This window comes from Ambystoma mexicanum, chromosome 6q (assembly GCF_040938575.1).
Source record: "Ambystoma mexicanum isolate Mex_15411 chromosome 6q, UKY_AmexF1_1, whole genome shotgun sequence".
NCBI classification, from domain to species: domain Eukaryota; kingdom Metazoa; phylum Chordata; class Amphibia; order Caudata; family Ambystomatidae; genus Ambystoma; species Ambystoma mexicanum.
This window is the reverse complement of record NC_090937.1, coordinates 1,283,532,586-1,283,555,655: the sequence shown is the minus strand read 5'-3', so window position 1 is coordinate 1,283,555,655 and position 23,070 is coordinate 1,283,532,586.

Below are 23,070 nucleotides of genomic sequence, written 5' to 3'. Positions count from 1 at the left end.
GTTAGCTGCAGGGGCGAAGAGAGGAGAGTGGGAGGTTGAGAGAGAGGCTGTTGCAATAAATAGTCCAGCCTGGAGAGGACCAGGGCTCTGGAGACATTGAGCTTCTAGGGGAAGGTGAGAAAAGGAAGAATGCCTCTGAGGAGGTTGAGTTAGAAGTGGAACTTTTTGGTAAGGTCCATGATGTGAGGGGTGAAGGAAAGAGCGGAGTCGAAGATGAACCCGAGGTTATTGGCCTCACAGGAGGGAGGGCTCAAGGAGAGTGGTCAAAGGGTAGGACTGGAAATTAAGCTAGAAGAAGGAGATCAGATGAGCAAGAGGGGTGAAGTAGATATTGAAAAGCCATGGCAACAGCATAGAGCCCTGGGGGATACCACAGGTAGAGAGGCTGGTGGAGGAGGAGGAGAAAGGGCCAAATTGCAGCTGGGAAGGATAGTTAGTAAGGAAAGAAGTCAGCAAGTGCAGTGCCTGGTCAGTGATGCTGAGGGTGTCACAGTCGTTTTATGAGGACAGAGTGGTTGACTTTGTCAAAGGCAGAGGAGAGATCGAGGAGAATGGGGACAGCAAGAGAGTTGGAGTCGAGATTTGCAAGCATGGTTTCACGGGTGTTCAGGAGAGCAGTTTCCGTGCCTCTGGATGCCCGGAATCCAGATTGGTGGTCATGAAGGATTTTCCAAGGCTATACTCAGGAAGGGGGTAATCAAGATAGGGCAATAGTTAGCCAGGCAAGAGGGGTCAGCAGACAGATTTATTATTAGAAGGCGCACAGGGCGTGCTTGAGGGATAGAGGGAACAAGCCAGTTGCGAAGGAGTGGTTACAGAGGTCTGCAAGGGCTGGGACGAGAGAGGAGATTTTGTCCTTCGTGGTTCTGCAGGAGTAGGGGCAGCACCTGTTTGGAAGAGGTCTTCATCGAGCAGACAACTTTAGAGACCTCGTCCGGAGATATGGGTAGGATGGAGGAGAGAGAGGGTGTGTGAGGAGAGGGGCCAAGGGAGGCAGGGGAGTAGGAATGGGAGACAAAATGGGTTGGAAGAGTGAGGATAGGATGTCCTGAGTTTTGGAAGTGAAGTGTGAGGCTAAAGCAGTGCAGAGGGCCTGGGAAGGAGGGAGATAGGTGGAGATTGCAAGTGGATTGGCAAGTTCCTTGCCAATTTTTAGATGTTGTTAGAGGCTCCAGTGATGCAGGCTTGAATGTGGGCCTGCTTTTTGGAGCAGCTAAAGAGGCGATATTACATTTGTAGCAGGCAACAGGCCAGTTTATCTGAGGATGAGCCCAAGGTCTGCCACTTCTGTTTGGCAACTCTGCACTAGCGTTTCAGAGATGCAAGATCGGAGTTCTACGAGCTGTTCTTGGTGTCAGGTTTAAGGCAGATCCTCATGGCAGGGGAAAAGATGTCGAGAGTGTTGGAGATGGCAAGATGCAGATAAGCAAGGTCAGAATAGTCCGAGGCAGGGGTTGGTGGGGGGATGAAGGTAGAGGCAAAAGCAGCAGCCGACACTCACTTCATCGGTCGAATGACAGTGAAAGAGGCTGGCAGTGCAGGGGGTGGCTATGGTATCTTTTGTTGAGCATATGTCAAGCAAGACTAAAAACTGAAAGCTCAATGTCGGAACACCATGTAGGTCACCAAAAATATCGCTGAAGGATTTCACATGTTCCACAAATGCCCTTGTGACCCACAGCCGACTTAGTTTAAGTGCTTGTTTTTGCAAATGATTAGCAGGTATTAGTGGAACAGAAGCCCTTGAAAGAGCAGTAGGGGACGTTGTTGGTGTGCAGAACCAAAACGAGCTTGCTCCCGCTTGACTTGATCTAGAAACTGAGAAACCTGCATAACAAACTTGTTGAGTAACTTGTCATGGAAGGTCAACAAAGAAGCACCCGTGCTGCATCGAGACAAGGAATCATCAACAAGATTAGATGTCCAAGGAATGTAGATGATGTAGAAATCAGATTACCCAAAGAACCAACAGGCCGGTCTACTATTGTAGCACTTCAATTGTTGAAGAACATGCACATTTCTACCGTTTGAGGTCAGAGCATGAATGCCTGGCTCAGAGTAGGAATTGGCACCATTCTTTACATGTGCACTTTAAGGTAAAATCTCCTTTTCGGAAACTGAGCAATGTTGTTTGGATTTGTGAGAAACCAGAAGGTGTCTCACCCACTAGTCCCCAGGGATCTGCCATCCAGATGGCCAGGACACGGCCATCGCTTGTGGATCCAGTTCCTGTGGGTGGACCAGTGGGGAAGAATCGCCTGGGTGAGGAGTCTTCGGGGGGTTGGACACCTGATGGTGAGACATGGCATCCCCTTCCCTCTAACACCTTTACCCCATCCTACCCGGCAGGTTATCTAGGAAGCCTGCCCCCAAGCCCTCTTTTTACAACATGAGCACTTTCTCGTGGACAGCTCTGTATAAGGGAAAACAGACTAACACCCGAGCCGTGTACACCTGGCATGTTCCAATACTATGGTCAGGTGAGGTTAGGCAATTTGTCCCAATACAATTGTCAGGCGAGGTTAGGCAACTATCGACAATCACTCACACTTGACTTCCATTATACTTCCCAACACCAATAAAAGGGAGAGCACAAGAGCATGCTCTGAGCGAGGCAAAGCACACAAGGAGACAGCCTCTGAGCAAGAGGGGAAAGACGACAAAACCAAGGGGATCGCAAGGAGGGAAATTGCCGTAACCCTTTCGATAAGGAAACATTACTTTTCAGAGAGGGCAGAGTAGAAAGGGATCTGTATCTTTCACAGTGATCTTGTAGAGGCTGCTGAAGTTCAGACACAGGCGCAATTTTCTCGTTTCATTTTTTGGATAAAAAAATAAAGAAGCACCCCCTGGGGATTTAGACTCCATAAGACCATCCTGGATATTCTTAGCAAAGACCGATGTCAGGGCTTCTTATTCATGTTCTGACAATGCATACATGCAACCGAAAGACATCCGAGATTCCTGGATTAACTCGATGCAACAGTCCTCGTCTCAATGAGGCAGAAGAATTCTGGTTGTTTCACCCTCAAAAATCCTCAAGGATTTATATTTGGAAGGAACCATAGAAACCCCAACACATTGTTGTAGCTGAATCATCATCTTTAATGTTCCAAGCCATACTGGATGGTTCATGGGATAAAGTACAATCTTACATGTGCCTTTTGGAGCCCAAAGAAAGCGTTTCTGCTACCCAGTTGACATATGGGTTATGGTACTTGATCCAGGATAATCAGAGTATGAAGGGGGCATGGACTGTGGTAATCAAAACGAAGGACAACGTTTCAAAATGAGCTGCTACTTTCATAAGCAAAGCTTCAGAGTGGTGGGTTACAGGGCCAGATAGCAGAGGCCGTCCATTCACTATTTCCACGTGTCAGCTGCTTTCTTACCACAGAAAGATGATGGTTCCATGCCCATTCTTGATCTAAAAAGATGCCGGCTGCTCCAGAGTCAACAAGGCAGGTACGCAGGTACCGCCACCATCTAGCGGAACCATGTGGGGTGGAAAGTGATGTTATTGGGATTATCAGTCTGTGCCAGGGTAGGATAAACAGGAACCATTGAAAAAACCTGTTCCCTATCCCTACTAGGAACAGGTATTGGTGTTTCACGATCTCTGTGGAAGTGCAATGGGGCAATTGCATACTACATGATGTTGTTTGGCACAGTACATACAAAGCCCCCTTTTGGCAGCATCTTGGTCATTCCATCTCAGTTTAAGGGCCATGTGCGGCTCCAATCAGCATTGGTTCTACTGCTGCAGCAGAACACTTAATTTGTTCCGTAGGTGTGACATGCATAGGTGTCTTGGGTCTGTTCCTTCTCTCTTCAGTACAACGCTTAATCAACCTATACTCTAACTGTAGAACCAGGGTAAGCAGGTCTTGTAAGGTGAAAGGTCATGGTACTCTAGCTAGCTCATCATTTAGCTCCTCATAGTGGCCTCTCCGAAACAATGACGACTGGACTTCTGACAGGCAGACTCTGCAGCGAGCAACTTGAATCGGGTGGCGTAGGCCAGGACATCTTGTGAGCCTTGGGAGCATTCCAAAAGAGCCTCTTAGGCAGTACAAGCCAAATGTGGCCTTCCAAACATTCCTTTCAGTGCTGCAATGAAGTCGCTGTAGTTATCCAGCAATGGGATGCAGGCTTTGACCAATGGAGTGGCCCAAGATGGTGCAGTCTAGGACATTTTGGTTATGTACCCAATCCTGCTACATTCTGTAGAATAGGTTGATGTCGAAATGTAAATTGAATAGCACAGGCATCAAGGAATTGTTGAAGTCCTTTTGGGTTATGATCAAAAACCTCTACACCCAAGGGCGGCTGTATCGAATCATGATGGGTTAGACCCCTCTGGGAAGCAGCCAGTTGTAAAGTAGTGTTTTCCGCCTTGAGCGCTTGGACCTCAGCAGTCAGTCCTTGAACCGCATATTCGGTAGATTTATCAATTTTATGCTTCATCTCCTCTTCCAGTGAGACCTGCAGCACTTTTTTGCTTGACTTCTGAACCTTTTTCTTTCTATCCTGAATGAGGGGAGACTTTTTCCCCTCATTCATTCTTATTTGCTCTGACATTTTTAACTGTTCTCTGTGTTTTATCTTTAATATGGAGTTGATTTCTTCCACATATCTTTGAAGGCATCTGTGTTTAACTTTTGCAGAACACAGCACCCTATGTGCAGTGTTGCTGGTGACCCCTTGGGTCCTCCTTTGAGATTCTATTATCCTGAAGTAACTACGGTTCTTAAGGATAGAGGGATACTTTGTATCTTTCCTAAAATGTTATCCTATGAGAGACTAACACACACCACCTTATGTGGAGTGCTAAGGGGATACCTAGACCCCCCCTTCTCTTGGCTCTTGTGACCTTTTAGTCATATTGACAACTATATAGTTATGGCTGAAGGCAGTTGACGTGTTTATCAACTATTGTGCTATATTTTTACCACAACCTGTATTCACAGTCACAGTTGTGCACAATAGGTTCACCTATTTCTAACATGGTTGTTCCTTACTTATTTGCCATTTCTATTGTGGTTGTTCTTTGTTGGCCCTTCTACCATTTTGGGAGGGGGAGGTCTGTGTGTGTGTTTTGCCTTTGGCGGGAACCTTTGGGTGTCCCCGCCTAGAGTCTAGTATGTCTGGGCAGGCAGGAAGGGGGCAGAGGGGGTGGAGTTTTTCACTCCCCTTGCCTTTGTCTGCCCGAGTGCCTGAATGGAACCAGAGCCCACTGAGTGGCTAGCTGTCCTGATTGGACAGCCACCCACCCCTTTCTGTAAAATGCTGAGAGTTTGCAGAGGAGTATGTGGGAACACTGAATAAAAGGTGAGGTTCCTGAGGTGAAAGGCAAGTAGACCATTGGAAACGAAGTACCAAAGCTGAAGACGACCAGAGATGCATGCAAACCCTTCCCATCACTGATGCGACCACACCTGTCCTGACCCCATTTTCTATTCGACGGAGGAGCTCCGAAACGGACGACTCCTTCCCTTCAGCTGGTAGGACCAATCAGCCCTGAGATGACGACAAATGGAGACATGTACTGAGGTGCTGTGCCTCTCCAGAGCGGCAGACCCCAAATACCAGGAGACCTCTAACCCATTTGAAGGACTTCAGAAGCAAAGAAGATGGACTAGCGAATACCGTCCTTTGTTGGTGCTGAGATAAAAAGCAACAAAACCGCAGACTGACCAAGGAGTGAAGAAATCCACGCCAAGGGTCCGCTCAAGACTGCTGCCGAGACATCCCGTTCATAGTCCTTACTTTTGTCACCAGATTGAGGAATCTGGAGACCGGGTCCAATGCTGCTGCACAGAGGAGAATCCAGCTGCAATTATTTCTTCTAACCGAAGGTCCGTTGGGGTGAAAGGTATAATTTACCTTGAATAAAGAAGTTGCTCCAGAGTAACTGGAGTGCTAGAAGTGTCCAGGGTGTTTACTCTACCTCTGACCCAAGCTTGCCAGCTTGTGTCCCGCTAGGTAGTCAATTTGCTGGGTCCGTCTTGTTGTGCTAGATTGTCAAGGAATCTTATCCTAGACACTGAAAGTATCCTGAGGTACTTGTGCTGTTCTGCTACTTCTTAAGACTTTGAATCCACTCCAACACTGACTTTTTTGTTTGGGCTTTAAAAGCATTAGTTAGCCTGCAAAGTGTCTCTAGAACGTTAAGCTCTATTACAAGATCCTCTCCGCATCTAGATCCTCTCTGTCCGGACGGGGTGTAGCCCTGATCTTTCCTGAGTGGATTCCTGCCTCTATCATTCCCACTCAGACTTACTCCTCTTTTGAAGGCCTTATCTGCATGAGCTCTCTCTCATAGCCATTCTCTTACTTTGGCTACCATATACCTGCCTCCTGGTCAAACCACCTGATCTCTCCTCCTCCCTCCTGGCCTTAACCACTCAAACTCCTCCTCCTTGGGGACCTCAATATCCATCTAGACTCTCCTTGTTCATCCTTTGTACTCTTCCGTGACACCTCTGACTCCCTCTCTCTTTCTATCCTCCCCTCTGGTCCGACTCATTCTGCAGGGCACACACAATGTCTTGATCTCCTCTGACCCCCCATCTCTATCCCTCTGACCACTCCTCTCTCCTGGAGCGATAACTCTTTCCTCTCATCTCTCCCTCTCTTCCCCCCAGGCCAAGCCTACCCCAACACTACCACCTACCTTCTCGGATATCCGGCCCATGAAGTGCATGTCTCGGATATCCGGCCCATGAAGCGTGTGTCATTGGAGGCTTTCACGGCCACCTTCACTCTGCCCCCTCCACCTCTGGCTGACTCGCATCCTGACACAGCTCTGTCTCTGCTCTACTCTTCTATTCTATTCTATTTCTGAAACTCTTGATGCTCTTGCCCCTGTCATGAGGATCCGTTTGAAGTCCAAAGCCAAGTGCAATTCTAGGTATGACTCTGACCTAGCTACACTAAACTTAAGTGTAGGGTGGCTGAGAGGAAATGGAGGGCTTCTTGTTCATCCTCTGACAAACTAGTCTGTCGCCAGCTCCAAAGGCAATACCGACTCTCTGTCCACACTAAGAGAGCCCACATCCAAGTCTGTGTCTCTGCGCATCTAACAACTCGGCCAAACTCTTTAAAATCTGTAAGGAGCTGGCCAACCCTGTTGCAGTCTCTACCCCTCCCATCATCTCACAGGCTCTTTGCAATGCCCTTGCCTCTCACTTCATCTCAAAAACACAAAACATCCCGACTCCCCTCTCCTCCCCTCCTCTTGCTTATTCTGTGAATGCCGACCCTCCTTCAGCCTCCCCCCACCCTCTTTCTCTGCCTTTCCCCTTTTCTCCCCTGACGAGGTCGCTAGACAAGTCCCATCTATAAAAGCATCATCAAAACAGGTTCATCCCTGTTCCTCTAAAACCATCAAGGACCACATTGACATCCTCGCAACGGCCCTTGCCGACTTCTGCAACCTCTCCTTTGCCTCAGGAGACTTACCCTCTGAAGCACTCTCTTGTGCATCCTCTTCTCACAAAACCCACAGCTTATCCTTCTTTCCATTGCTCAATTTCTGGGCAAACTACTGGAAAAGCTGGCCATCTCTCAGCTTAACCTTCATTCTGATTCTGTTGGCTGTCTCCACGACCATCAGTCTGGCTTTAGAGCTGCCAGAAGCACAGAAAATGCTCTCCTGAACATCCATGAAGAAATCTCCAAACTCGACTCCAACATTCCCTCTGTCCTCATCCTTCTCAATCTCTCTTCTGCCTTCCAGAGGGTCAATCATACCATCCTGCTCAACCATCTCTGTGACAACCTGAACATCCATGAATAAATCTCCAAACTCGACTCCAACATTCCCTCTGTCCTCATCTTTCTCAATCTCTCTTCTGCCTTCCAGAGGGTCAATCATACCATCCTGCTCAACCATCTCTGTGACAACCTGGGCATCACTGATCAGGCTCTGGCCTGGCTGACCTCTTTTCTATCTGATCGACCCTCCCAGGTCCAACTTGGGTCCTTCCTTTCATCTATCGCCCTCTCTACCTGTGGTGTTCCCCAGGGGTCTAACCTCTTGCCCTGACTTTTTCAACCAATACCTGGCAATGTTCGCCCACTGTATTATGTGGTGTTCTCCAGGGGTCTAACCTCTCACCCTGGCTATTCACCCAATACCTGGCAACTCTCGACCACTGCATTGCCATTTTCTGCTCCAATTTCCAGTGCTATGCTGATGGTAACTCATTTTCAGGCTTCCCTCTGCCACCTCCTCCTCTTCTCCGATCTCAGATTGCCCGAATGCCTTTCAGGATTGGTGTTCCGCCAACAATCTGTCTTAATGCCAGCAAGACAGAGATCCTCTTCATCAGCACACCTTCATCCTCCTTTCCCCTCACTCTCTGGCTGGCCTCCATTGGCCCTCCTCCTACCACCACCTACGAGGCTAAGAACCTCAGGGTCATCTTTGATTCCACGATTTCCTTCTCTGCCCACATCTCTGATGTCTCTAAAAAGTCAAACTTCCTACTGCACCTCCTGAGCGGTAACTCTGCCTTTCCTCTCCTTCTCCAAGGAGTTCACCGTCTCCCGAGCCTGCCTCTACTCTCCAGCCCTGAAATCTCTCCACTGGCTCCCAGTGGAGGCAAGGATTCAATTCAAAACCCTATGCATTGTCCACAGGGCTTTCTGGGGCCTGGTTCCAAAATACCTTCAGCTATCCCTCCATAAATACCTCCCCTCCCAAGCTCTTCATTCCTCTACCTCAAACTCCCTTAGGGTCAGATGTTTTTCAAAGAAACGAGCTGAGGGTAGATCTCGGTCTTCGGCCGGGGCCTCCCTCTGGAACAGCCTCCCTGTCACTCTGCAACTTGAGGAGAACCACCTCCGGTTCCGGAAGCACCTCAAGACCTTCCTCTTTGCTTCTGCCTTTGCCCCTCCTCTCCTCTGCAGATCTCTCTCGGCACCGTGCACCTGGCCTACACGGTCTTCCGGGCCCAAGTACCTTCTCACCCTGCCACCTACCCGCACTGCTTCCAGGCAATCCCTTGCACTGGGGTCTGCACTTAGACATACCCTGTCTACTTACTTAAACCCAGCACTTGCCACTTGCTGGCTACACTACCACGGTGTGTTGCCTTTTATTATTTTTTTAATTATTTATCTGTTTTCCTTTGCGCTGTACTTTCCACTTCTCCCCCTTTCATGCACTTTTCCTCTTTCCCTCTCCCATGCACTTGCGCGTTCTCAATGTGTAACGCTCACCTGATTCCCGTAGAGGCGCCGGTCTTGACTGGGCGTATACCGTATCTGCAAAGGTGATGTGTAACACACGGCTGGCTCTTTGGGCTGGACCTCTGTGCACTGTATGTCTGACTTGAAGGGTAAGATGTCTGCAGATAGAAAATATGGGATTAAGGAACTGGGTTATTGAATGTCTCTCTCTTCTTCCCTTTCTCTTCTCCTGTAGAACCCCAAAGGTTAACGCTCTCACCTTAGGTAAGTGAACGCCGTGCTCTCCATCTGCCTCGGGGCAGGGTGCTGTAACCAGTTTCTTCACTGGATAAGGGGAGCAGGCCTCTTGACTTCAGAGGACTGCTGTCCGTCGTTTACTGCACGAACGGTAAGTTTCGAGTAATTCTAATGTCTTTAAAGTCTTTAGTAATGATGTTTCTTGTTTTGCAGGGTTCCGGCGATGGCGGATGACGGGCTGAAGTGAGTTGAAGATGGAGCCCGTGTGATGAATAGAAGCGCCTGGAAGCACGTAAGTAAGCGCTTGTTGCCGGCTTCACGATGCGCTCTAACTGTCTTTTTATTTTGCAGGTACAAGTTCGGAGCGGCTGCAGGGTGCCGGAATACCCACTGGGTTAGATGTGGAAAGGAGTAATGGCACGTGAGTATTAAAGTTCCCCAATGTCTTTAAGTGCACCTTGTTTTGTCTTTCAGATGCGGGATGCAGCGCCGAAGGCCTCCGGAGCGTGCGAAGAGTTGGTAAGCTTTTGTCTTTCAGATGCCGGAATGCAGTGTGAAGACCTCCGGAGTGCACGAAGAGTAGGTAAGCCTTTGTCTTTCAGATGCCGGAATGCAGCGCGAGGCGTTGGTGACAGCCGATGGACCAGATAAGTGAAGAGCTGTCACTGAAGACCGTAGTGCTAACCTGTTCTTTCTTGTCTTTATAGGTGTTGCTGAAGACTGGATTCAGGATGGTAAGGCTTTTTCCTTAGGCCCAGGATCAGATGCAGAAGACACGATGAGCGTTCTGCTGCAGAGGATGCAGAATAACGCAAAGCAAGATTCATCCATCGGGTGTGGTTTAAATAGCCTCCTGTAGTGCTTAGGTGTCTCCTTCCACAGCCACGCCTAGGTAAGAAAAGAGTTCCTGCTTTCCAGAAGAGTTCCAGTGTTCTGAATCTAGGGAGTGGCTCCTGCCCCACCCAACAGGAAAAGTAGTTCCAAACAGAAGAGGATCAGAGGCTCAACTGGCAGGCTAGTAAGCAGCATGGTCTGCTGCAGGTAAGTCCACCCAAGCATTATGAGCCTGGCGCTTCCAGCGCTGGGACTGGGCATATTTATGAGCCTGGTGCCACTGGCGCCAGGACTGGGTCCAAAAGGTCCCAATTGGGACTGGTTGGCACTCGGAACCTGGGTTATGGATCTGCTTCCAAGGGAGTTGGGAAAAACCTGACCTTTTGGAAGCAGAGATCATGACACAATGTCACTGTGCCTAGTAAGATCATTGTTTTTGTTCTCCCTTGCCTTGTCACGCTCTGAAACACTTCTGTACGAGCGCGATACAAATAAAATATCAATATCAACACAGATCACAATATTGGAAGACCATGCTGCTGATGTATTAGAAATACAGATTAGCAAAAGAGTGCCACACACTCCCACAGATGCCTGGGCCTGCAACTCTAGGATGATTCGGGCTGAACGAAAAGTTGTCCAGTTGGTGAGCGCAAGAACAAACTACTCAGCCTAGGAAGAGTCTCAGTCTCAATATCACAACTACAATAATGGTACAGCCTGGACTGTGTGCGTGTTACAGTGCAGGCTTCCCTCAAACTAACAGTTATGTGAGAAGGGCCAGCACAGACTTCCCTTATGAGTAGGAAAGATACAGTGGTGGCACAGTCAGTGCAACCTATGCGTATAAAGAGGAACAGCATGAGCAGAGACTATGGAAGCTTCACTCACAACAGGTCCAGCATGGTAAGCTTACTTCAAAAACAGCTCACCAATAGTTTTTTAGTGCGCCTTTTAGGTTTTGAGAAGAAAGCACAAAAGTGACTTGTTACAGCAAATTCATATTTTACATTGATCAATATTCTATTACCAACAATCTGTGCATTTCCTCTCTTGTTGCACCATTTCTTTGGTCTCTGCCTGCTGAGCACACATTTAAGCTCTAGGTCAGGGGTCTGCAACCTTTGGCTTTCCAGATGTGTTGGACCACAACTACCATCAGCTCCAACTAGTATACTCAATGGTGTGGTGTTAGGAAGGATTCTCATAAATGTGCTAATTTCCTTCACCTTAGAGACCCCCAGCAACTTTGCTGGATTTTGAGGACTTTATTTTTTTACCTGGAGAGAGCGTGAGCCTTTTCCCACTCTCTCATGTATTTTGAATGTATTTTACTCTTGTGTTCTTTGATTATGGAGTTTTAGACTACTCCATAGGCATTATATTTTCATTTGTGTCCCACAGCACACTCAGCGCAGTGGCACAATGGAAACCTTTTTAGGCTGTCCCTAGGTTTAAATACCTTCTCTGGGATAAACTACTGTTTCCCAGAGAAAACGAAATGAAATTGACTTTAGTAGTCTTTTCAAATTCCTAGACCCAGCACACTACATCTTACAATAGAGTGCTGGAGGGGTTACTTTGTATCCCCTATGTCTAGAAACTCATGTAGCAGTCAAATGCTACCCTTTCCTCTCGAAATAGCTGGTGGCAGTGGTTTTACAATGAACTACCATGATTTTCCCCAACCCGAACACCGGTAACGTTCAATAGCGGGAGCCATGTTTTTCAAGATGGCATCTGAGCCCCCTTTGTTTAAAACATGTCCCGGTCTTCTTTTTTCACCATTTATTTTTGGAAAGGTCCTTCTAGAGTTTGTCTCTGCGCGACAAACCAGGTTTGGTCCCTTTGTTTCATCGTCTTTGGCGGGCTTCAGGACTAAACACCGCCTCTGGTGCCAGAGTGTCTGGGGTGGGCAGGAAGTGAGGTAGGTGCCCAAAACTCCCTGTGCTTAGTCTCCTAGTACACCCAAATGTACTCTGGCATGATTGGCTGGCTGACTGTCCGGCAAGGACAGCCACCCTGCTGGGTGAGTGGCAGTTAGGCTGGAATGAATGGGAGGAAACTGGTTAAAAGGCGAGCCTCTTGGCTTGGAAGGCAGAGTCGACTACTGGAACGAGCGAACCGAAGACGAGCTTGAAGAGGACGGCTGCTGCAACTTCTGGACCATTGGTTTGCCGGTGAAGCCCTGCTGCAGGTCCGAACTGCCAAGTTCATCTCAACAGAGAAGCCCTGCAAGGACGACTTCTCTCTTTGAGTTGGTGGGACCAATCAACTCTTAAGCCACCTGGATACCATTCTCAGAGCTGGTTGTATGTTCGTCAGAGTGCTGAAGGAAACCGAATAACCAGTGAGAGGGACACCAGTTTGTGTGCTTGACTACAGCTACCAGAATTGAAGATTTGCCAAGTGCCAACTTTGACCAGTCCCAGTGCAGGAGTCCCCCAATGTCCTCCCTATTGTCGACACGACTGCGGCTCAGGAACAGCGAGATCTGCAGGAATTGCCAGGACCAGAAGTCTTCAGCTGCATCTTTTTCTTCATTGTAAGGTACTGTGAAAACCCGACCGAGAGAACTTACCTCTCACTGCAAAAGTGCTTGGAACTTTTATGAACTACTTCTGAGAACTTTGGCAAATACTTTTTTCCATTTAACTACCAGAACTGCTTTATCCGATACAAGACTTTAGCCCATTGACTTTGGCCTAACCTATTGCATTGAATCAGCTCCTCTGGTGAACTCGAACTATTTGCACTGAGTAACTATCTTCTTTTCGTTAAACTATGCCATTGTGCTCCCACTTCAAAGTACTCTGAATGCCATTTTGCTCCTCCTCCAAAGTAGTTTAAATGCCTCAGAAACATTCAGTGTAAAGGAAGTATATTTTTGTGTGATATAGAGTGCCTCCTACTAGTGAATGTTTTATAACTGACTGTTGAATAAATTAATACGTGTTTAACCATGAAACCTTGTGTGTAAGAGTTTATTTGAATACTTGTGATTGTAGACCTCTGTGTAACACCCTTACAGCTCACATTCCCCCTTGAGATAAGCCTGGCTGCTCAGCTCCGCTACCAAAAACTGTGTAGTACAGACTTATACCAAAGGTTGGTTTTGCTTACACCTGTAGTTATAGTTGTGTGTAGTGGTCTCAAAGGGTACTGCATACAAACTCTGCCTAACATGTGGTATCATGGGAGTCATAGTACACAACATCTGGAGAGCTACAGGTTGCAGACGGATATATGTTATAAGATTGAGTCCCAAAAGATCAAATACAAAATTGTGAACCCCACTTGTTTGCATTTTGTAATTCTATCTTTTACTTGGCCCTCGCCAAGCATGTAATGTATTCGGGGGACACCCCCTGCTCCCCTCATTCAGTATTTTGGGATTCTGTCTTTTCAACCAGGCCGAATGCACACTAATTGTGCATTCAGTCTTTTTTTTCAGTCTTTTGGGGCAAACCCGTTGCAGACCCATGCTCTATGCTATTTACAATGAGGGGAATCATGAGTATTATGGACCGGAAATGAGCTTTAAGACAGCACCAGAAACAGACTAAAACAATAAATGTGAGCCAAACAGTCCAATTATACACGCAGTCTCTGCCACTTGGAGAAAACATCTACTGTTAGGCATAACATAAATGTCCGGTGAGCCAATTAAAAACATATGTTATTTCCAACGTACACTTCCTTCTTTGCGTCTGTTGATTTTCACACCTCTGGCAACAACTAATTTTAGTTTTCCAATTTGTAAGGGCTCCGCACAATTCAAGCATAATCGTTTTCTAAATTCAACAGCTGGCAAATTAAATTCATGTATTTCAGAGCTAGTTATTCAGGTATACCAGACATTAAACTGCTGATTGGCTTTGGAATACATACAGCTGTAGATTAGAAGAAACATTCAAGTACTGTTTGACAGGAGTCCTTTACCCAGTCCTTCTCAGCACAATATACTACTGACTGTCAAACTATGGCCAATCTATTTTCTCAACACATTGGATTTGCAAGGATTCTCTAGCTCGTAAATTCCAATCAGTGCCCATACCGATGTTTAGTTTAATCTAAGAGAAACTAAGTAGATAATTGCCATCAATAGGTACATGTAATTCCCAAACATCTCCATGGACAATCCTGTCCCATAAACAATGTTTTCTTTTATGTAAGCATCACTGGTTGCAAAGCAATTTCTTCCTTTCAGCTCCTAGGTTTGGGGACAAGGTACATTTGGTGAGTCAAAGTGCAAACTGGTGTTTTCTTAACCCTGTTCTGTATGTTTTACTTTATTTAATGGAGTGTGTCTTTCTTCCATACCTTTTTAAAAGCAACAGTGTTTCACTTTTGCAGCACACAACACCCTATGTGCAGTATTGCTGGGAGCCCATTGGGATCTCCTTTTTATATTCTTTTATATTACTTGACAACTACTGATCTCAAGGATAGGAGGGATAGTTTTTATCCTTCTTCGCTTTTCCTTTTGAGAGATCAGCACACACCCCCGGGGATCTGTCATCCAGGTGGCCAGGACACGGGCATCGCTATTGGATCCAGTTCCTGGGGGTGGACCAGTGCAGGAGGATCACTTGGATGGGGTGTCTTCGGGGAGTGGAAGTAGGACATTGAAGGGTGAGACGCGGTATCACCTTCCTTATGACACCTTTTCCCCATCCTACTAGGTAGGATACTTAGAAACTTAACACCCCCGCCCCCTTTCGGACGCAGACTTTCTCACGGACAGTCCATCGTGAGCGACAACGGATGAACACCAGAGCCGTACACCTGACCTTTCCAAACACAAGGGTCAGGCAGAGTCAGGCAATCACACACCTGACTTCCATCACACTTCCTCACACAGATAAATCACACTTCCCCACACAGATAAAAGGCAGAGCACGAAAGCACACTCTGAGCAAGACAAAATGCACAAGGAGGCAGCAATTAGAATCTGGCAGTTTAAACTGAGGAGAAAGGTGGCGAGATCAGAGAGGACAGCAAGGAGGGAAATGCCCTTGTCCTTTTCCACGCAGAACCATCATTTTCAAGAATTCTCAAGGAACAGAAACTTAAGATGAGGGATTGCAGCTGGCGAACAGTGTAACGTGTGTCAGAAGTACATGGGGCCCTCCCTCATTAATAGCCAAGATGGGGAGAAGCAATTGTCGTGTGGTACTATCCTTGATTCAGACAGTAAAGCAACACCAATGAGTTCAGCACAGCCAGTGGGTCGGGGGGGAAACTGATAGAGGGGCGGGCTGTGTTATGCTCAAGGTTGCAAGTGGCAACATTGTATGAACAAAGAACTTGCGTGCAATTGATCTTTAAGAAACCCCAGTTAAGTACCAGATACAGAGTGGTCCAGTGCCACGCAGGTGCGCACTCGAAGGTCTCTGTCTGGTGCCCCACAAGCCCCCCCCAGAACAGGGAAGAATATTGAATTGTGAAATCAAAGTGGTCCTGCAGCCGGTTACTTTAAATCCTGTGCACATTTGAAAGACTTTTATTGGCTAAGAATTGAATTTGGTCTGAGCCCGGAAGAGTGGGACTAATTGGTTGAAAAGGGGATCTGAGCCCGGAAGAGGGGGATACGGGGTGAACAGTAAAACTCATTTGAGAAGACTGTTGTGGCAAATGTGTACCCGATTGAGGGATGCCTAGAAGTTGAAGGTGGTCTGCGCCCAGCTGAGGGAGGCTAAAAGGGAAAGAAGGATCGGAACGTGGCTGAGGTGGCTACAGGGTGAAGAGTAAATCACCTGCTGTGAATAAGGAGAAAAGAAGATTTGTTTTTTTTGGTACATCGGGTCCTCTGAGGCAAGAGACTTTGCATAAAAGAGACTTGGGCATAAAAAGGCCCCGATATTGGTGAAAAGAACTGTAACCTTGTGCCAGAGAAGGCCAGGAGTGTGCTGTGCTGGAGTGACTCACCTTGTCCTGTGCTAAAACCGTGGGGAAGGGAGGCCAACGGCCTAACATCCTGACTCATCATTTTTTGAACACTTCTTCCTTTTTTTGTGAACATTATCCCACACTATTTAATGGCATAGCAGTGAGGATTGGCAATGTATAGGCCGTTTTAGTTGAATAGACTCCACTAGGAGTGTATTATTATTATTATTTGATGGTCGTACTTGCTCCCATCTCAGATTTAGGTTTAGATCAGGCGTTCATCACACCCATTTGGCAGTTGAATAAACACTCTTGATCTGTGAACACTTGCGTCTGTCTTACTTTGGTACCATGCCCTCCTTATATTACCTAGTACCCCTTTCTCTCAGCACCTGTAACAATTATGTTACAGTAACAACTCTATAGTTATAGCTGGCAGCAGTGGACGTGATCTACCGACTTTTATGCTATTTTCCACCGCAAGCTGTATTCACAGCTGCGGGTATGCAGAGGACGATCACCTGGTTTCCAACATGGTGGCTCCTTTCTTTTTTCACCAGTTCTTGTGTAATTGTTATATCTTGGTCCTTCTACCATCCTGGGAGGGGGAGGTCCCGATTTGAATGTTGTCTTCAGCGGGAAACCTTTGTGTAGCCAGCTGAGGCTTGTGTGTCTGAGGACCGGAAGCTTGCGAGGATCCTGAAACTCTGCTATCCTTTCTCTTCTGGTGTGCCTGAAAAGAAACCAGCTCCCACTGGGGAGTTGGCTGACCCAATTAGACACCCACCACCGTTTCTGTAAACTAAAGGGAGAGTTTGCAGAGGGTGACAGAAATCCAGATAAAATGTGAGGTTCCTGAGGCAGAAAGTAAGTTCAGCAGTGCAACAGAAGATCCGAAGAAAATGACCAGGGACGTCTGCAGCCCCTTCCAGTAACTTCAAACAGACCACTGCCTTCCTGAGCCAGTTTTTGAATCGACAGAGGACCTTCGAAGAGGACTCCTTCCCTTTGACTGGTGGGACCAACTATCCATAAGATGACCTCCAGAACGAGCCATCTCCCGACATGCTGTGACCTTCCTGAGCTGCAAACCGCTAATGCCAGGCGACATGCAACCAAATTGAGCAAATCCTCACAGAACTTGGTGAGCTCAAGTTGGACCACCAGACACAATATCCCCCTCCTCAAAGTCGCTCACTAGAGTGCAGGACCAAAGAATCGAGGCGGATTGACCGGGCGGTAGCCTGTCATCCTTGGAGCTTGTAAAAAGGTGCCAAAACTGCAGACCTCTGTGGGAGTATGAAATATTCCTTTCTGAGGGTCCTTTCTCTCCCATGCTCCGACCCCCGACTGCTGCTGTGACATCCCTTCCAGAGTCCTTCTTTCGTAACCAAGACCAAGGAACAGGAATCCAGTCCACCGCTGTTGCATCGTGAAAGAAACCAGCTGCATCACCTTCATCCTTCCTCAGGTACTGTGGGGCTCAAGGTAGTACTTACCCCAAGCCATTTTGTTGCTCCTGTGTTACTGGAGTGATAACTCCAGTGTTTGGGTGCTCACCCATACCATTCATCCAGGTCTAATGCTTTTGCGCCTATAGGGAGGAGTCCTTTCCAAGATCATGGATAGCTTTTTGACCAACAAAAGCATTCTACTGACTAATAATCAAATAACTTTCCCTTATCTGCTGCTGTCTCTTATCTGCATTCCCTCGAAACTGACTCAACAAGTTAGGGATGGACTGATGAAGCCCTGTGGCCTTTGAAAACTATTATAAGTATTGAATTGCCATTGTTGGTGCTTACAAGCCATTTTTATTCCTACAACAGAACATTGTCCGAGTGACTATAAGAAGTGATTTTTACTTACCATTGAACTGTGTTCATGAACTGCACATTTCATTACTCCTGCTTCACTCATCTAAAGTATTACCAATGTTTTCTATTGTGTTGATTAGTTTAAATAGTGCTTACTTACTTGAATTTAACTTTTCCTTGTGTATATAAAATAAATATCTATTTTACTATAAGTGTGTGAGAGTTTCTTTGGGCCTATGTATTTACTGATTTTATTGTACTTGCCTACAGCTCACATCTTCCTCCTAAGATAATCCTGTCTGCTCTACCATTCTACCAAGCCTTTGAGTAGTACAGACCTATACTAAGAGTTGGGGCCTGTATACCAAGTGATAGGTTTATAAAGTCTCACCTGTTGGTAGGCTTCAGGAAAACTCCTCTAACAACATCCTGTACCGACGCAAGTCGATTGTCTCCGATACAATTGTCTTGTGAAAACAGTTATGCATGTAATTGGATAACAAAATTATAACATTAATCTCCTGGAGTTTCTCCTTCAGTGATTGAGATGCAAATACGAGGAGCTACTAGGGCTTAAGCTTTTCTGGTACAGTCATGTTAAAAACAGCTCACCTGCAAAATGTTCATTTATTTATTTATGTATTTGTAGTGCGCCGCAGGCATCAGGGCGCTGACAAAGAGATGAGCACAACAACGTGAGGGACAGGAAAAAAAAAAAAGAGTAGGCGGTTCAATCTGTGGGAAGGGTCTGGGAGTTGTTTAACTCATTTGAACAGTGCAGTTGTCAAGGTTTTCCTAAACTTGATGTAGTTCGGTTCATGTCGGAGGTTTGGTGGGAGTTTGTTCCAGTTAGCAGTAGCTCTACAAGTGTGTCCAGCTCGAACTAGCCCTTGGTTTTCAGACCTTAACGTCCGACTGGGTACATAAGGGCTGATATGCTTTTTGATGTATTCCGGGGAGGTTCCGTATAGACAGTGGTGGATCAAAGAAATTGACTTGAATGTAATTCAATCTTCAATGGACAGCCAATGGAGGGCTATTCTTTCCTTGGTGATATGTTCTCTTTTAGTTTTGCCAGTGATTGTCCTTATGGCGTTGTTTTCGACGATTTGGCACCCTTTTATACATTTATTAGTGGCCCCTAGCATTTGGGAATTCCCGTAAACTAACCTGAATAGTATTATGGCTCTGCCAATGGTAGAACTATTTTGCAGGCTTAGGTGGGGTGTGATTAGTCTTAACAGTTTCAGGCGGTACTGGCAAGTTTGTTTGAGATAAGTTTGGCTCTTGCTTGTGGAGAGCCAAAGACCATGAGCTTGGTTTTCCCTCCACTGAGGCACATCCAGTTGGTCTTCATCCATGCCTCAATGGAGTTGTAGATGGAATCAAGCTGATCATTGTCTGTGATGTGGCAGCCAGTCAGTTCCATCACCAGCTGTGAAGAATATTCCCATGTTGGAAAGGAGGGTGCAGAGACAGCGCATATAAATGTTAAATAAGAGGGGTGAGAAACTGGCTCCCTTAGGCACACCACAGACCACCAGCTGGGGGTGGGGGGAGGCGATGAATGGTCACCCCATTGGCTCCTGGAGCTCCTGTTTCCAAGAAAGGAGGAGCTCCACTCAATGGCTTCCTGTGAACAGTCGGAGCTTGCCATGATCTAACAAATCGAAAGCTGCCAAGAGGTCCAGTAAGATCAGCACTCCCGTTTTACCTTTGACCATTATGCCCAGCATTTTGGTCTGCAGGTCTAATCGGGCCGATTCTGTTCCATGGGCTTCTCTAAAGCCGGACTGTTGGATATGTGGTAAGTTGTTTTGGTCAATGTATTTTTGAAATTGGCCTGTGGCAACTGTGTGTTAGGCAGAAACCTGTGCAGTTCCCTCTGGGACCACTGCAAAAGATTTAAGACTACAGGTGTTTGACAGTAAACCCACTTGGTAGCAGTCTGTACCACACAGATTCACTTGGTAGCTGTGGCTGAGCAGTCAGACTTCCCTCAAGAAGAGTTAGGCAGTATACAGAGTATTCACAATAGGTCAAAAGAGCACAGTAGAACAAGTAAACACTGACCAGGGCTTGGTGTAAAAGAGATATAATTATTTACTTAAAACCACATCTAGTAAAACACACAGGGACTAATGTTAAGCAGTTCAAAAACACGGTCACTAAAAGATATACTCTCCCTTAAAAGAATAGACAATTATTAAGTAAAGCCCCACTTATTTTCAGACAGCGTTGAACGCTTAACGCAGATGGCACTCTAATAATTCGTTTTAAAAAGGGAGGGAAAAGCAGAGTATAATTTGAAACAGATCCCAACACTTTCACAAGAACACAACAAGAGAGGAAGGCAAAGTAAAACTGTGAAGTTAGAGTTCAGAAGGCCGGATCCACTTTAAGAGGATCAGAACGAAATGTGTCCAAGGTCACACGGTTGCAGTGCACAAAAGTCTTGAAAGGGTTCAAAAAAAAGAGTTGGACCAAAGAAAGGGACCAGTTAGATGGTCAAGGCGGCCAGTCCAGTCCAGAAGGTTGAGGGATTATTATTACCTTGTAGCAATCTTTAGAAAGGGAGACCTGGCGGACACGGTACCTTAAAGTGGTGAGAATACTCCAGCGGGGGAAGTTGTTCCTGGCAGCGGATGCAAGTCGATGCTTCGTCCGGGGGAAGAGAGGATCTCGTCGGGGAGGAAGACAGGAGTCCGTTGCACTGCCAGGGAAGAAATCAGCCGCGGAGTTCTCAGGTAAAAGGAGCGGTCCTTTTACTCGCGGTCCAGAGGTAAGTGGCTATCCGGTTGCCGGGGTGCTTGGCACGGGCAATTCGACCACAAGACGTCCTGGGATGCGAGGAAAAGGTGGTAAACTGGTTGTGCCCACCAGTCAGGGGAAGAAGCCTCTCCAGCCGGGAGATCTTCTCTGTCGTCGGGAAGTGGTGAGTCGGTTCCGCAGGGCTCCACCGGTGGTGTTGTCGTGGTAGGTCGGCTCAGCTTCTCCCTTGTCGGATTCTCAGGTCCTGTGGCGACTTCTGAAGTTCCAGTCCCCAAAGCCCTGCTTTTATGCAGCACACCCCCATTCACTCAGCCTAGCTGTCAATCAAACATGCTAAGTGGTGAGCTGGCCGGCTCACCACTTGGGCCAATCACACAAGAGTGCGACTTGAGTTACCAAGGTAACTCAGTCCAGGGTGCCTAAACCCCCTCCCACACCCCCTGTGGTACCCAGACAGAGTGGCACCACTTTTGGAGGCTTCTGTGGAGAAGCCTGCCAAAAAGTGGAACAAAGGGCTCGACTTGGGTTGGAGTCACAGAAGCGAACACAAACACCATTTTAGAATCGAGTCCTGGCAAAAAATACCAACCGGCGAATTAATATTAATTAAATAAACCGGCGGTATGTTCGAGGCTATTAGAATTAAATAATTAAAGTTGGTAGCCTCGAACAATGGAAAAATCCCATAGGGATATATTCGCGGTCGAATATAAAAAGTAGTATCCACTGCCACCAGCCAAAACTCGATCAGGGGGGACGGAGACATGCCCCCTCGACTAACAGACCCCGGGGCAATCGAATTGCCCCGACCAGTACGTCCACAATATGATGGTTTGTACCGGTTTCTGTTAATAATTTGGGACTAGTGAAGCCAATGGTGACTTTACATGCCCTGGGAGACAGTAGTCAGTCCCAGGGTATGGAGTCTATGGTGGGGTGTCACTATGACACCCCTGTGTCACTACACAGAGGGTGCTGTGCAACACACATAGTAAAAACACATGAGACCCTATGGAGTAAAGGACCCCATAGCCCATAAAACACACTAACAGTCAAAGGAACACCATAAATCATATCGAAGGGAGAAAAAGAGTCTCACTCTTGGCAGGAGAAAAAAACCAAACTCCAGAAAACCAGCAAAGTTGCTGGGGGACTCACTAGGTTAGGAAATTCAGCCTAAAGAGAGAATTCTCCCTAACACTGTCCATGATTTTAAGAAAAAAGTTGGTCCGCAGAGTTGCTTGCAGTCTACGGCAGTCGCTACTGTTTTTCCCAGTCTGTCTACAGTACCTGTTGCTAGGAGGAGCTGTTAAAAGCCTCTAGCAAATCGCAAAGTGGTACGCAGAGTTGGTCCGCAGAGTTACTTGCAGTCTACGGCAGTCAACGGAAGCCATGGGAGGCATGGATCTGATGGAAGACTTAGGCGCGTCCTTGCCCTTAAAAAAAAAAAAAAAAAAAAAAGACAAACTTGCTGAAAAGCCAGCACCTACAGACCAGCCCAAGAGTCCATCGGGCCGGATTCTGAGAAACCAGCACGCACGAGTAGACGGACACACTAACGGGCAAGGTAAAGCCCGTGGACACGAAGGGAAGAAGTGTCAGATCCTCTTTTGGCCTCTTCGAGCTACCAGCCCTCTTATTCTGCATCCGGGGCTACAGGTGACAAAGTGGGGCCGATCCTGACCTCACACCAGGACTTAGAGGTATGTGGTGACGCAAACGAGGTGTTCTCGCACGACAGCCCAGCCCCCACAGTGCCACCCCACCCCATGCTCTTACCTTCAGGGTTAACAGAGAAAAATGTTCCGGCCGGACAGCACGCCATGGCCACCGGAACTCCTACGGTGGCAGAAGGACAAACAGAGACTACTCTGACCGGCTGGCAAGCCTCCACCGTGGCGAGTGGGGAAATGATCAATGGTGTTGGAGGTTGCCGCCGCTCTGACTTCAGTTTGCCGGCCGAGTCAAAAACTACTCTCCGAAACTCCGCCGAGATTGGTGGTCTTGACCCACAAAATATAACAGAAGGTCCAACAGAAGAAATAATAACAGACACATATCTTGCTTGAGGACTTAGACTCCATCCTTGAGCAAAATCAGAAAGCAGGATACCCCAACGATAACAACGCATGCTGAGGTACACAAAAACCTGAACGCGATTGCTCTAGACTTTGCCGAGGAAGTAATAGAGGCGGATGTCATGCCTCATCCAACGACTCCACCAGAAAATAACATGAATAAACCCTTACCTGGCCTTACTCTACCTGACAAAGAGGGAGTCCAAACAAGCAAGGCCCCAGAGACGGCAACATCTGCTCAC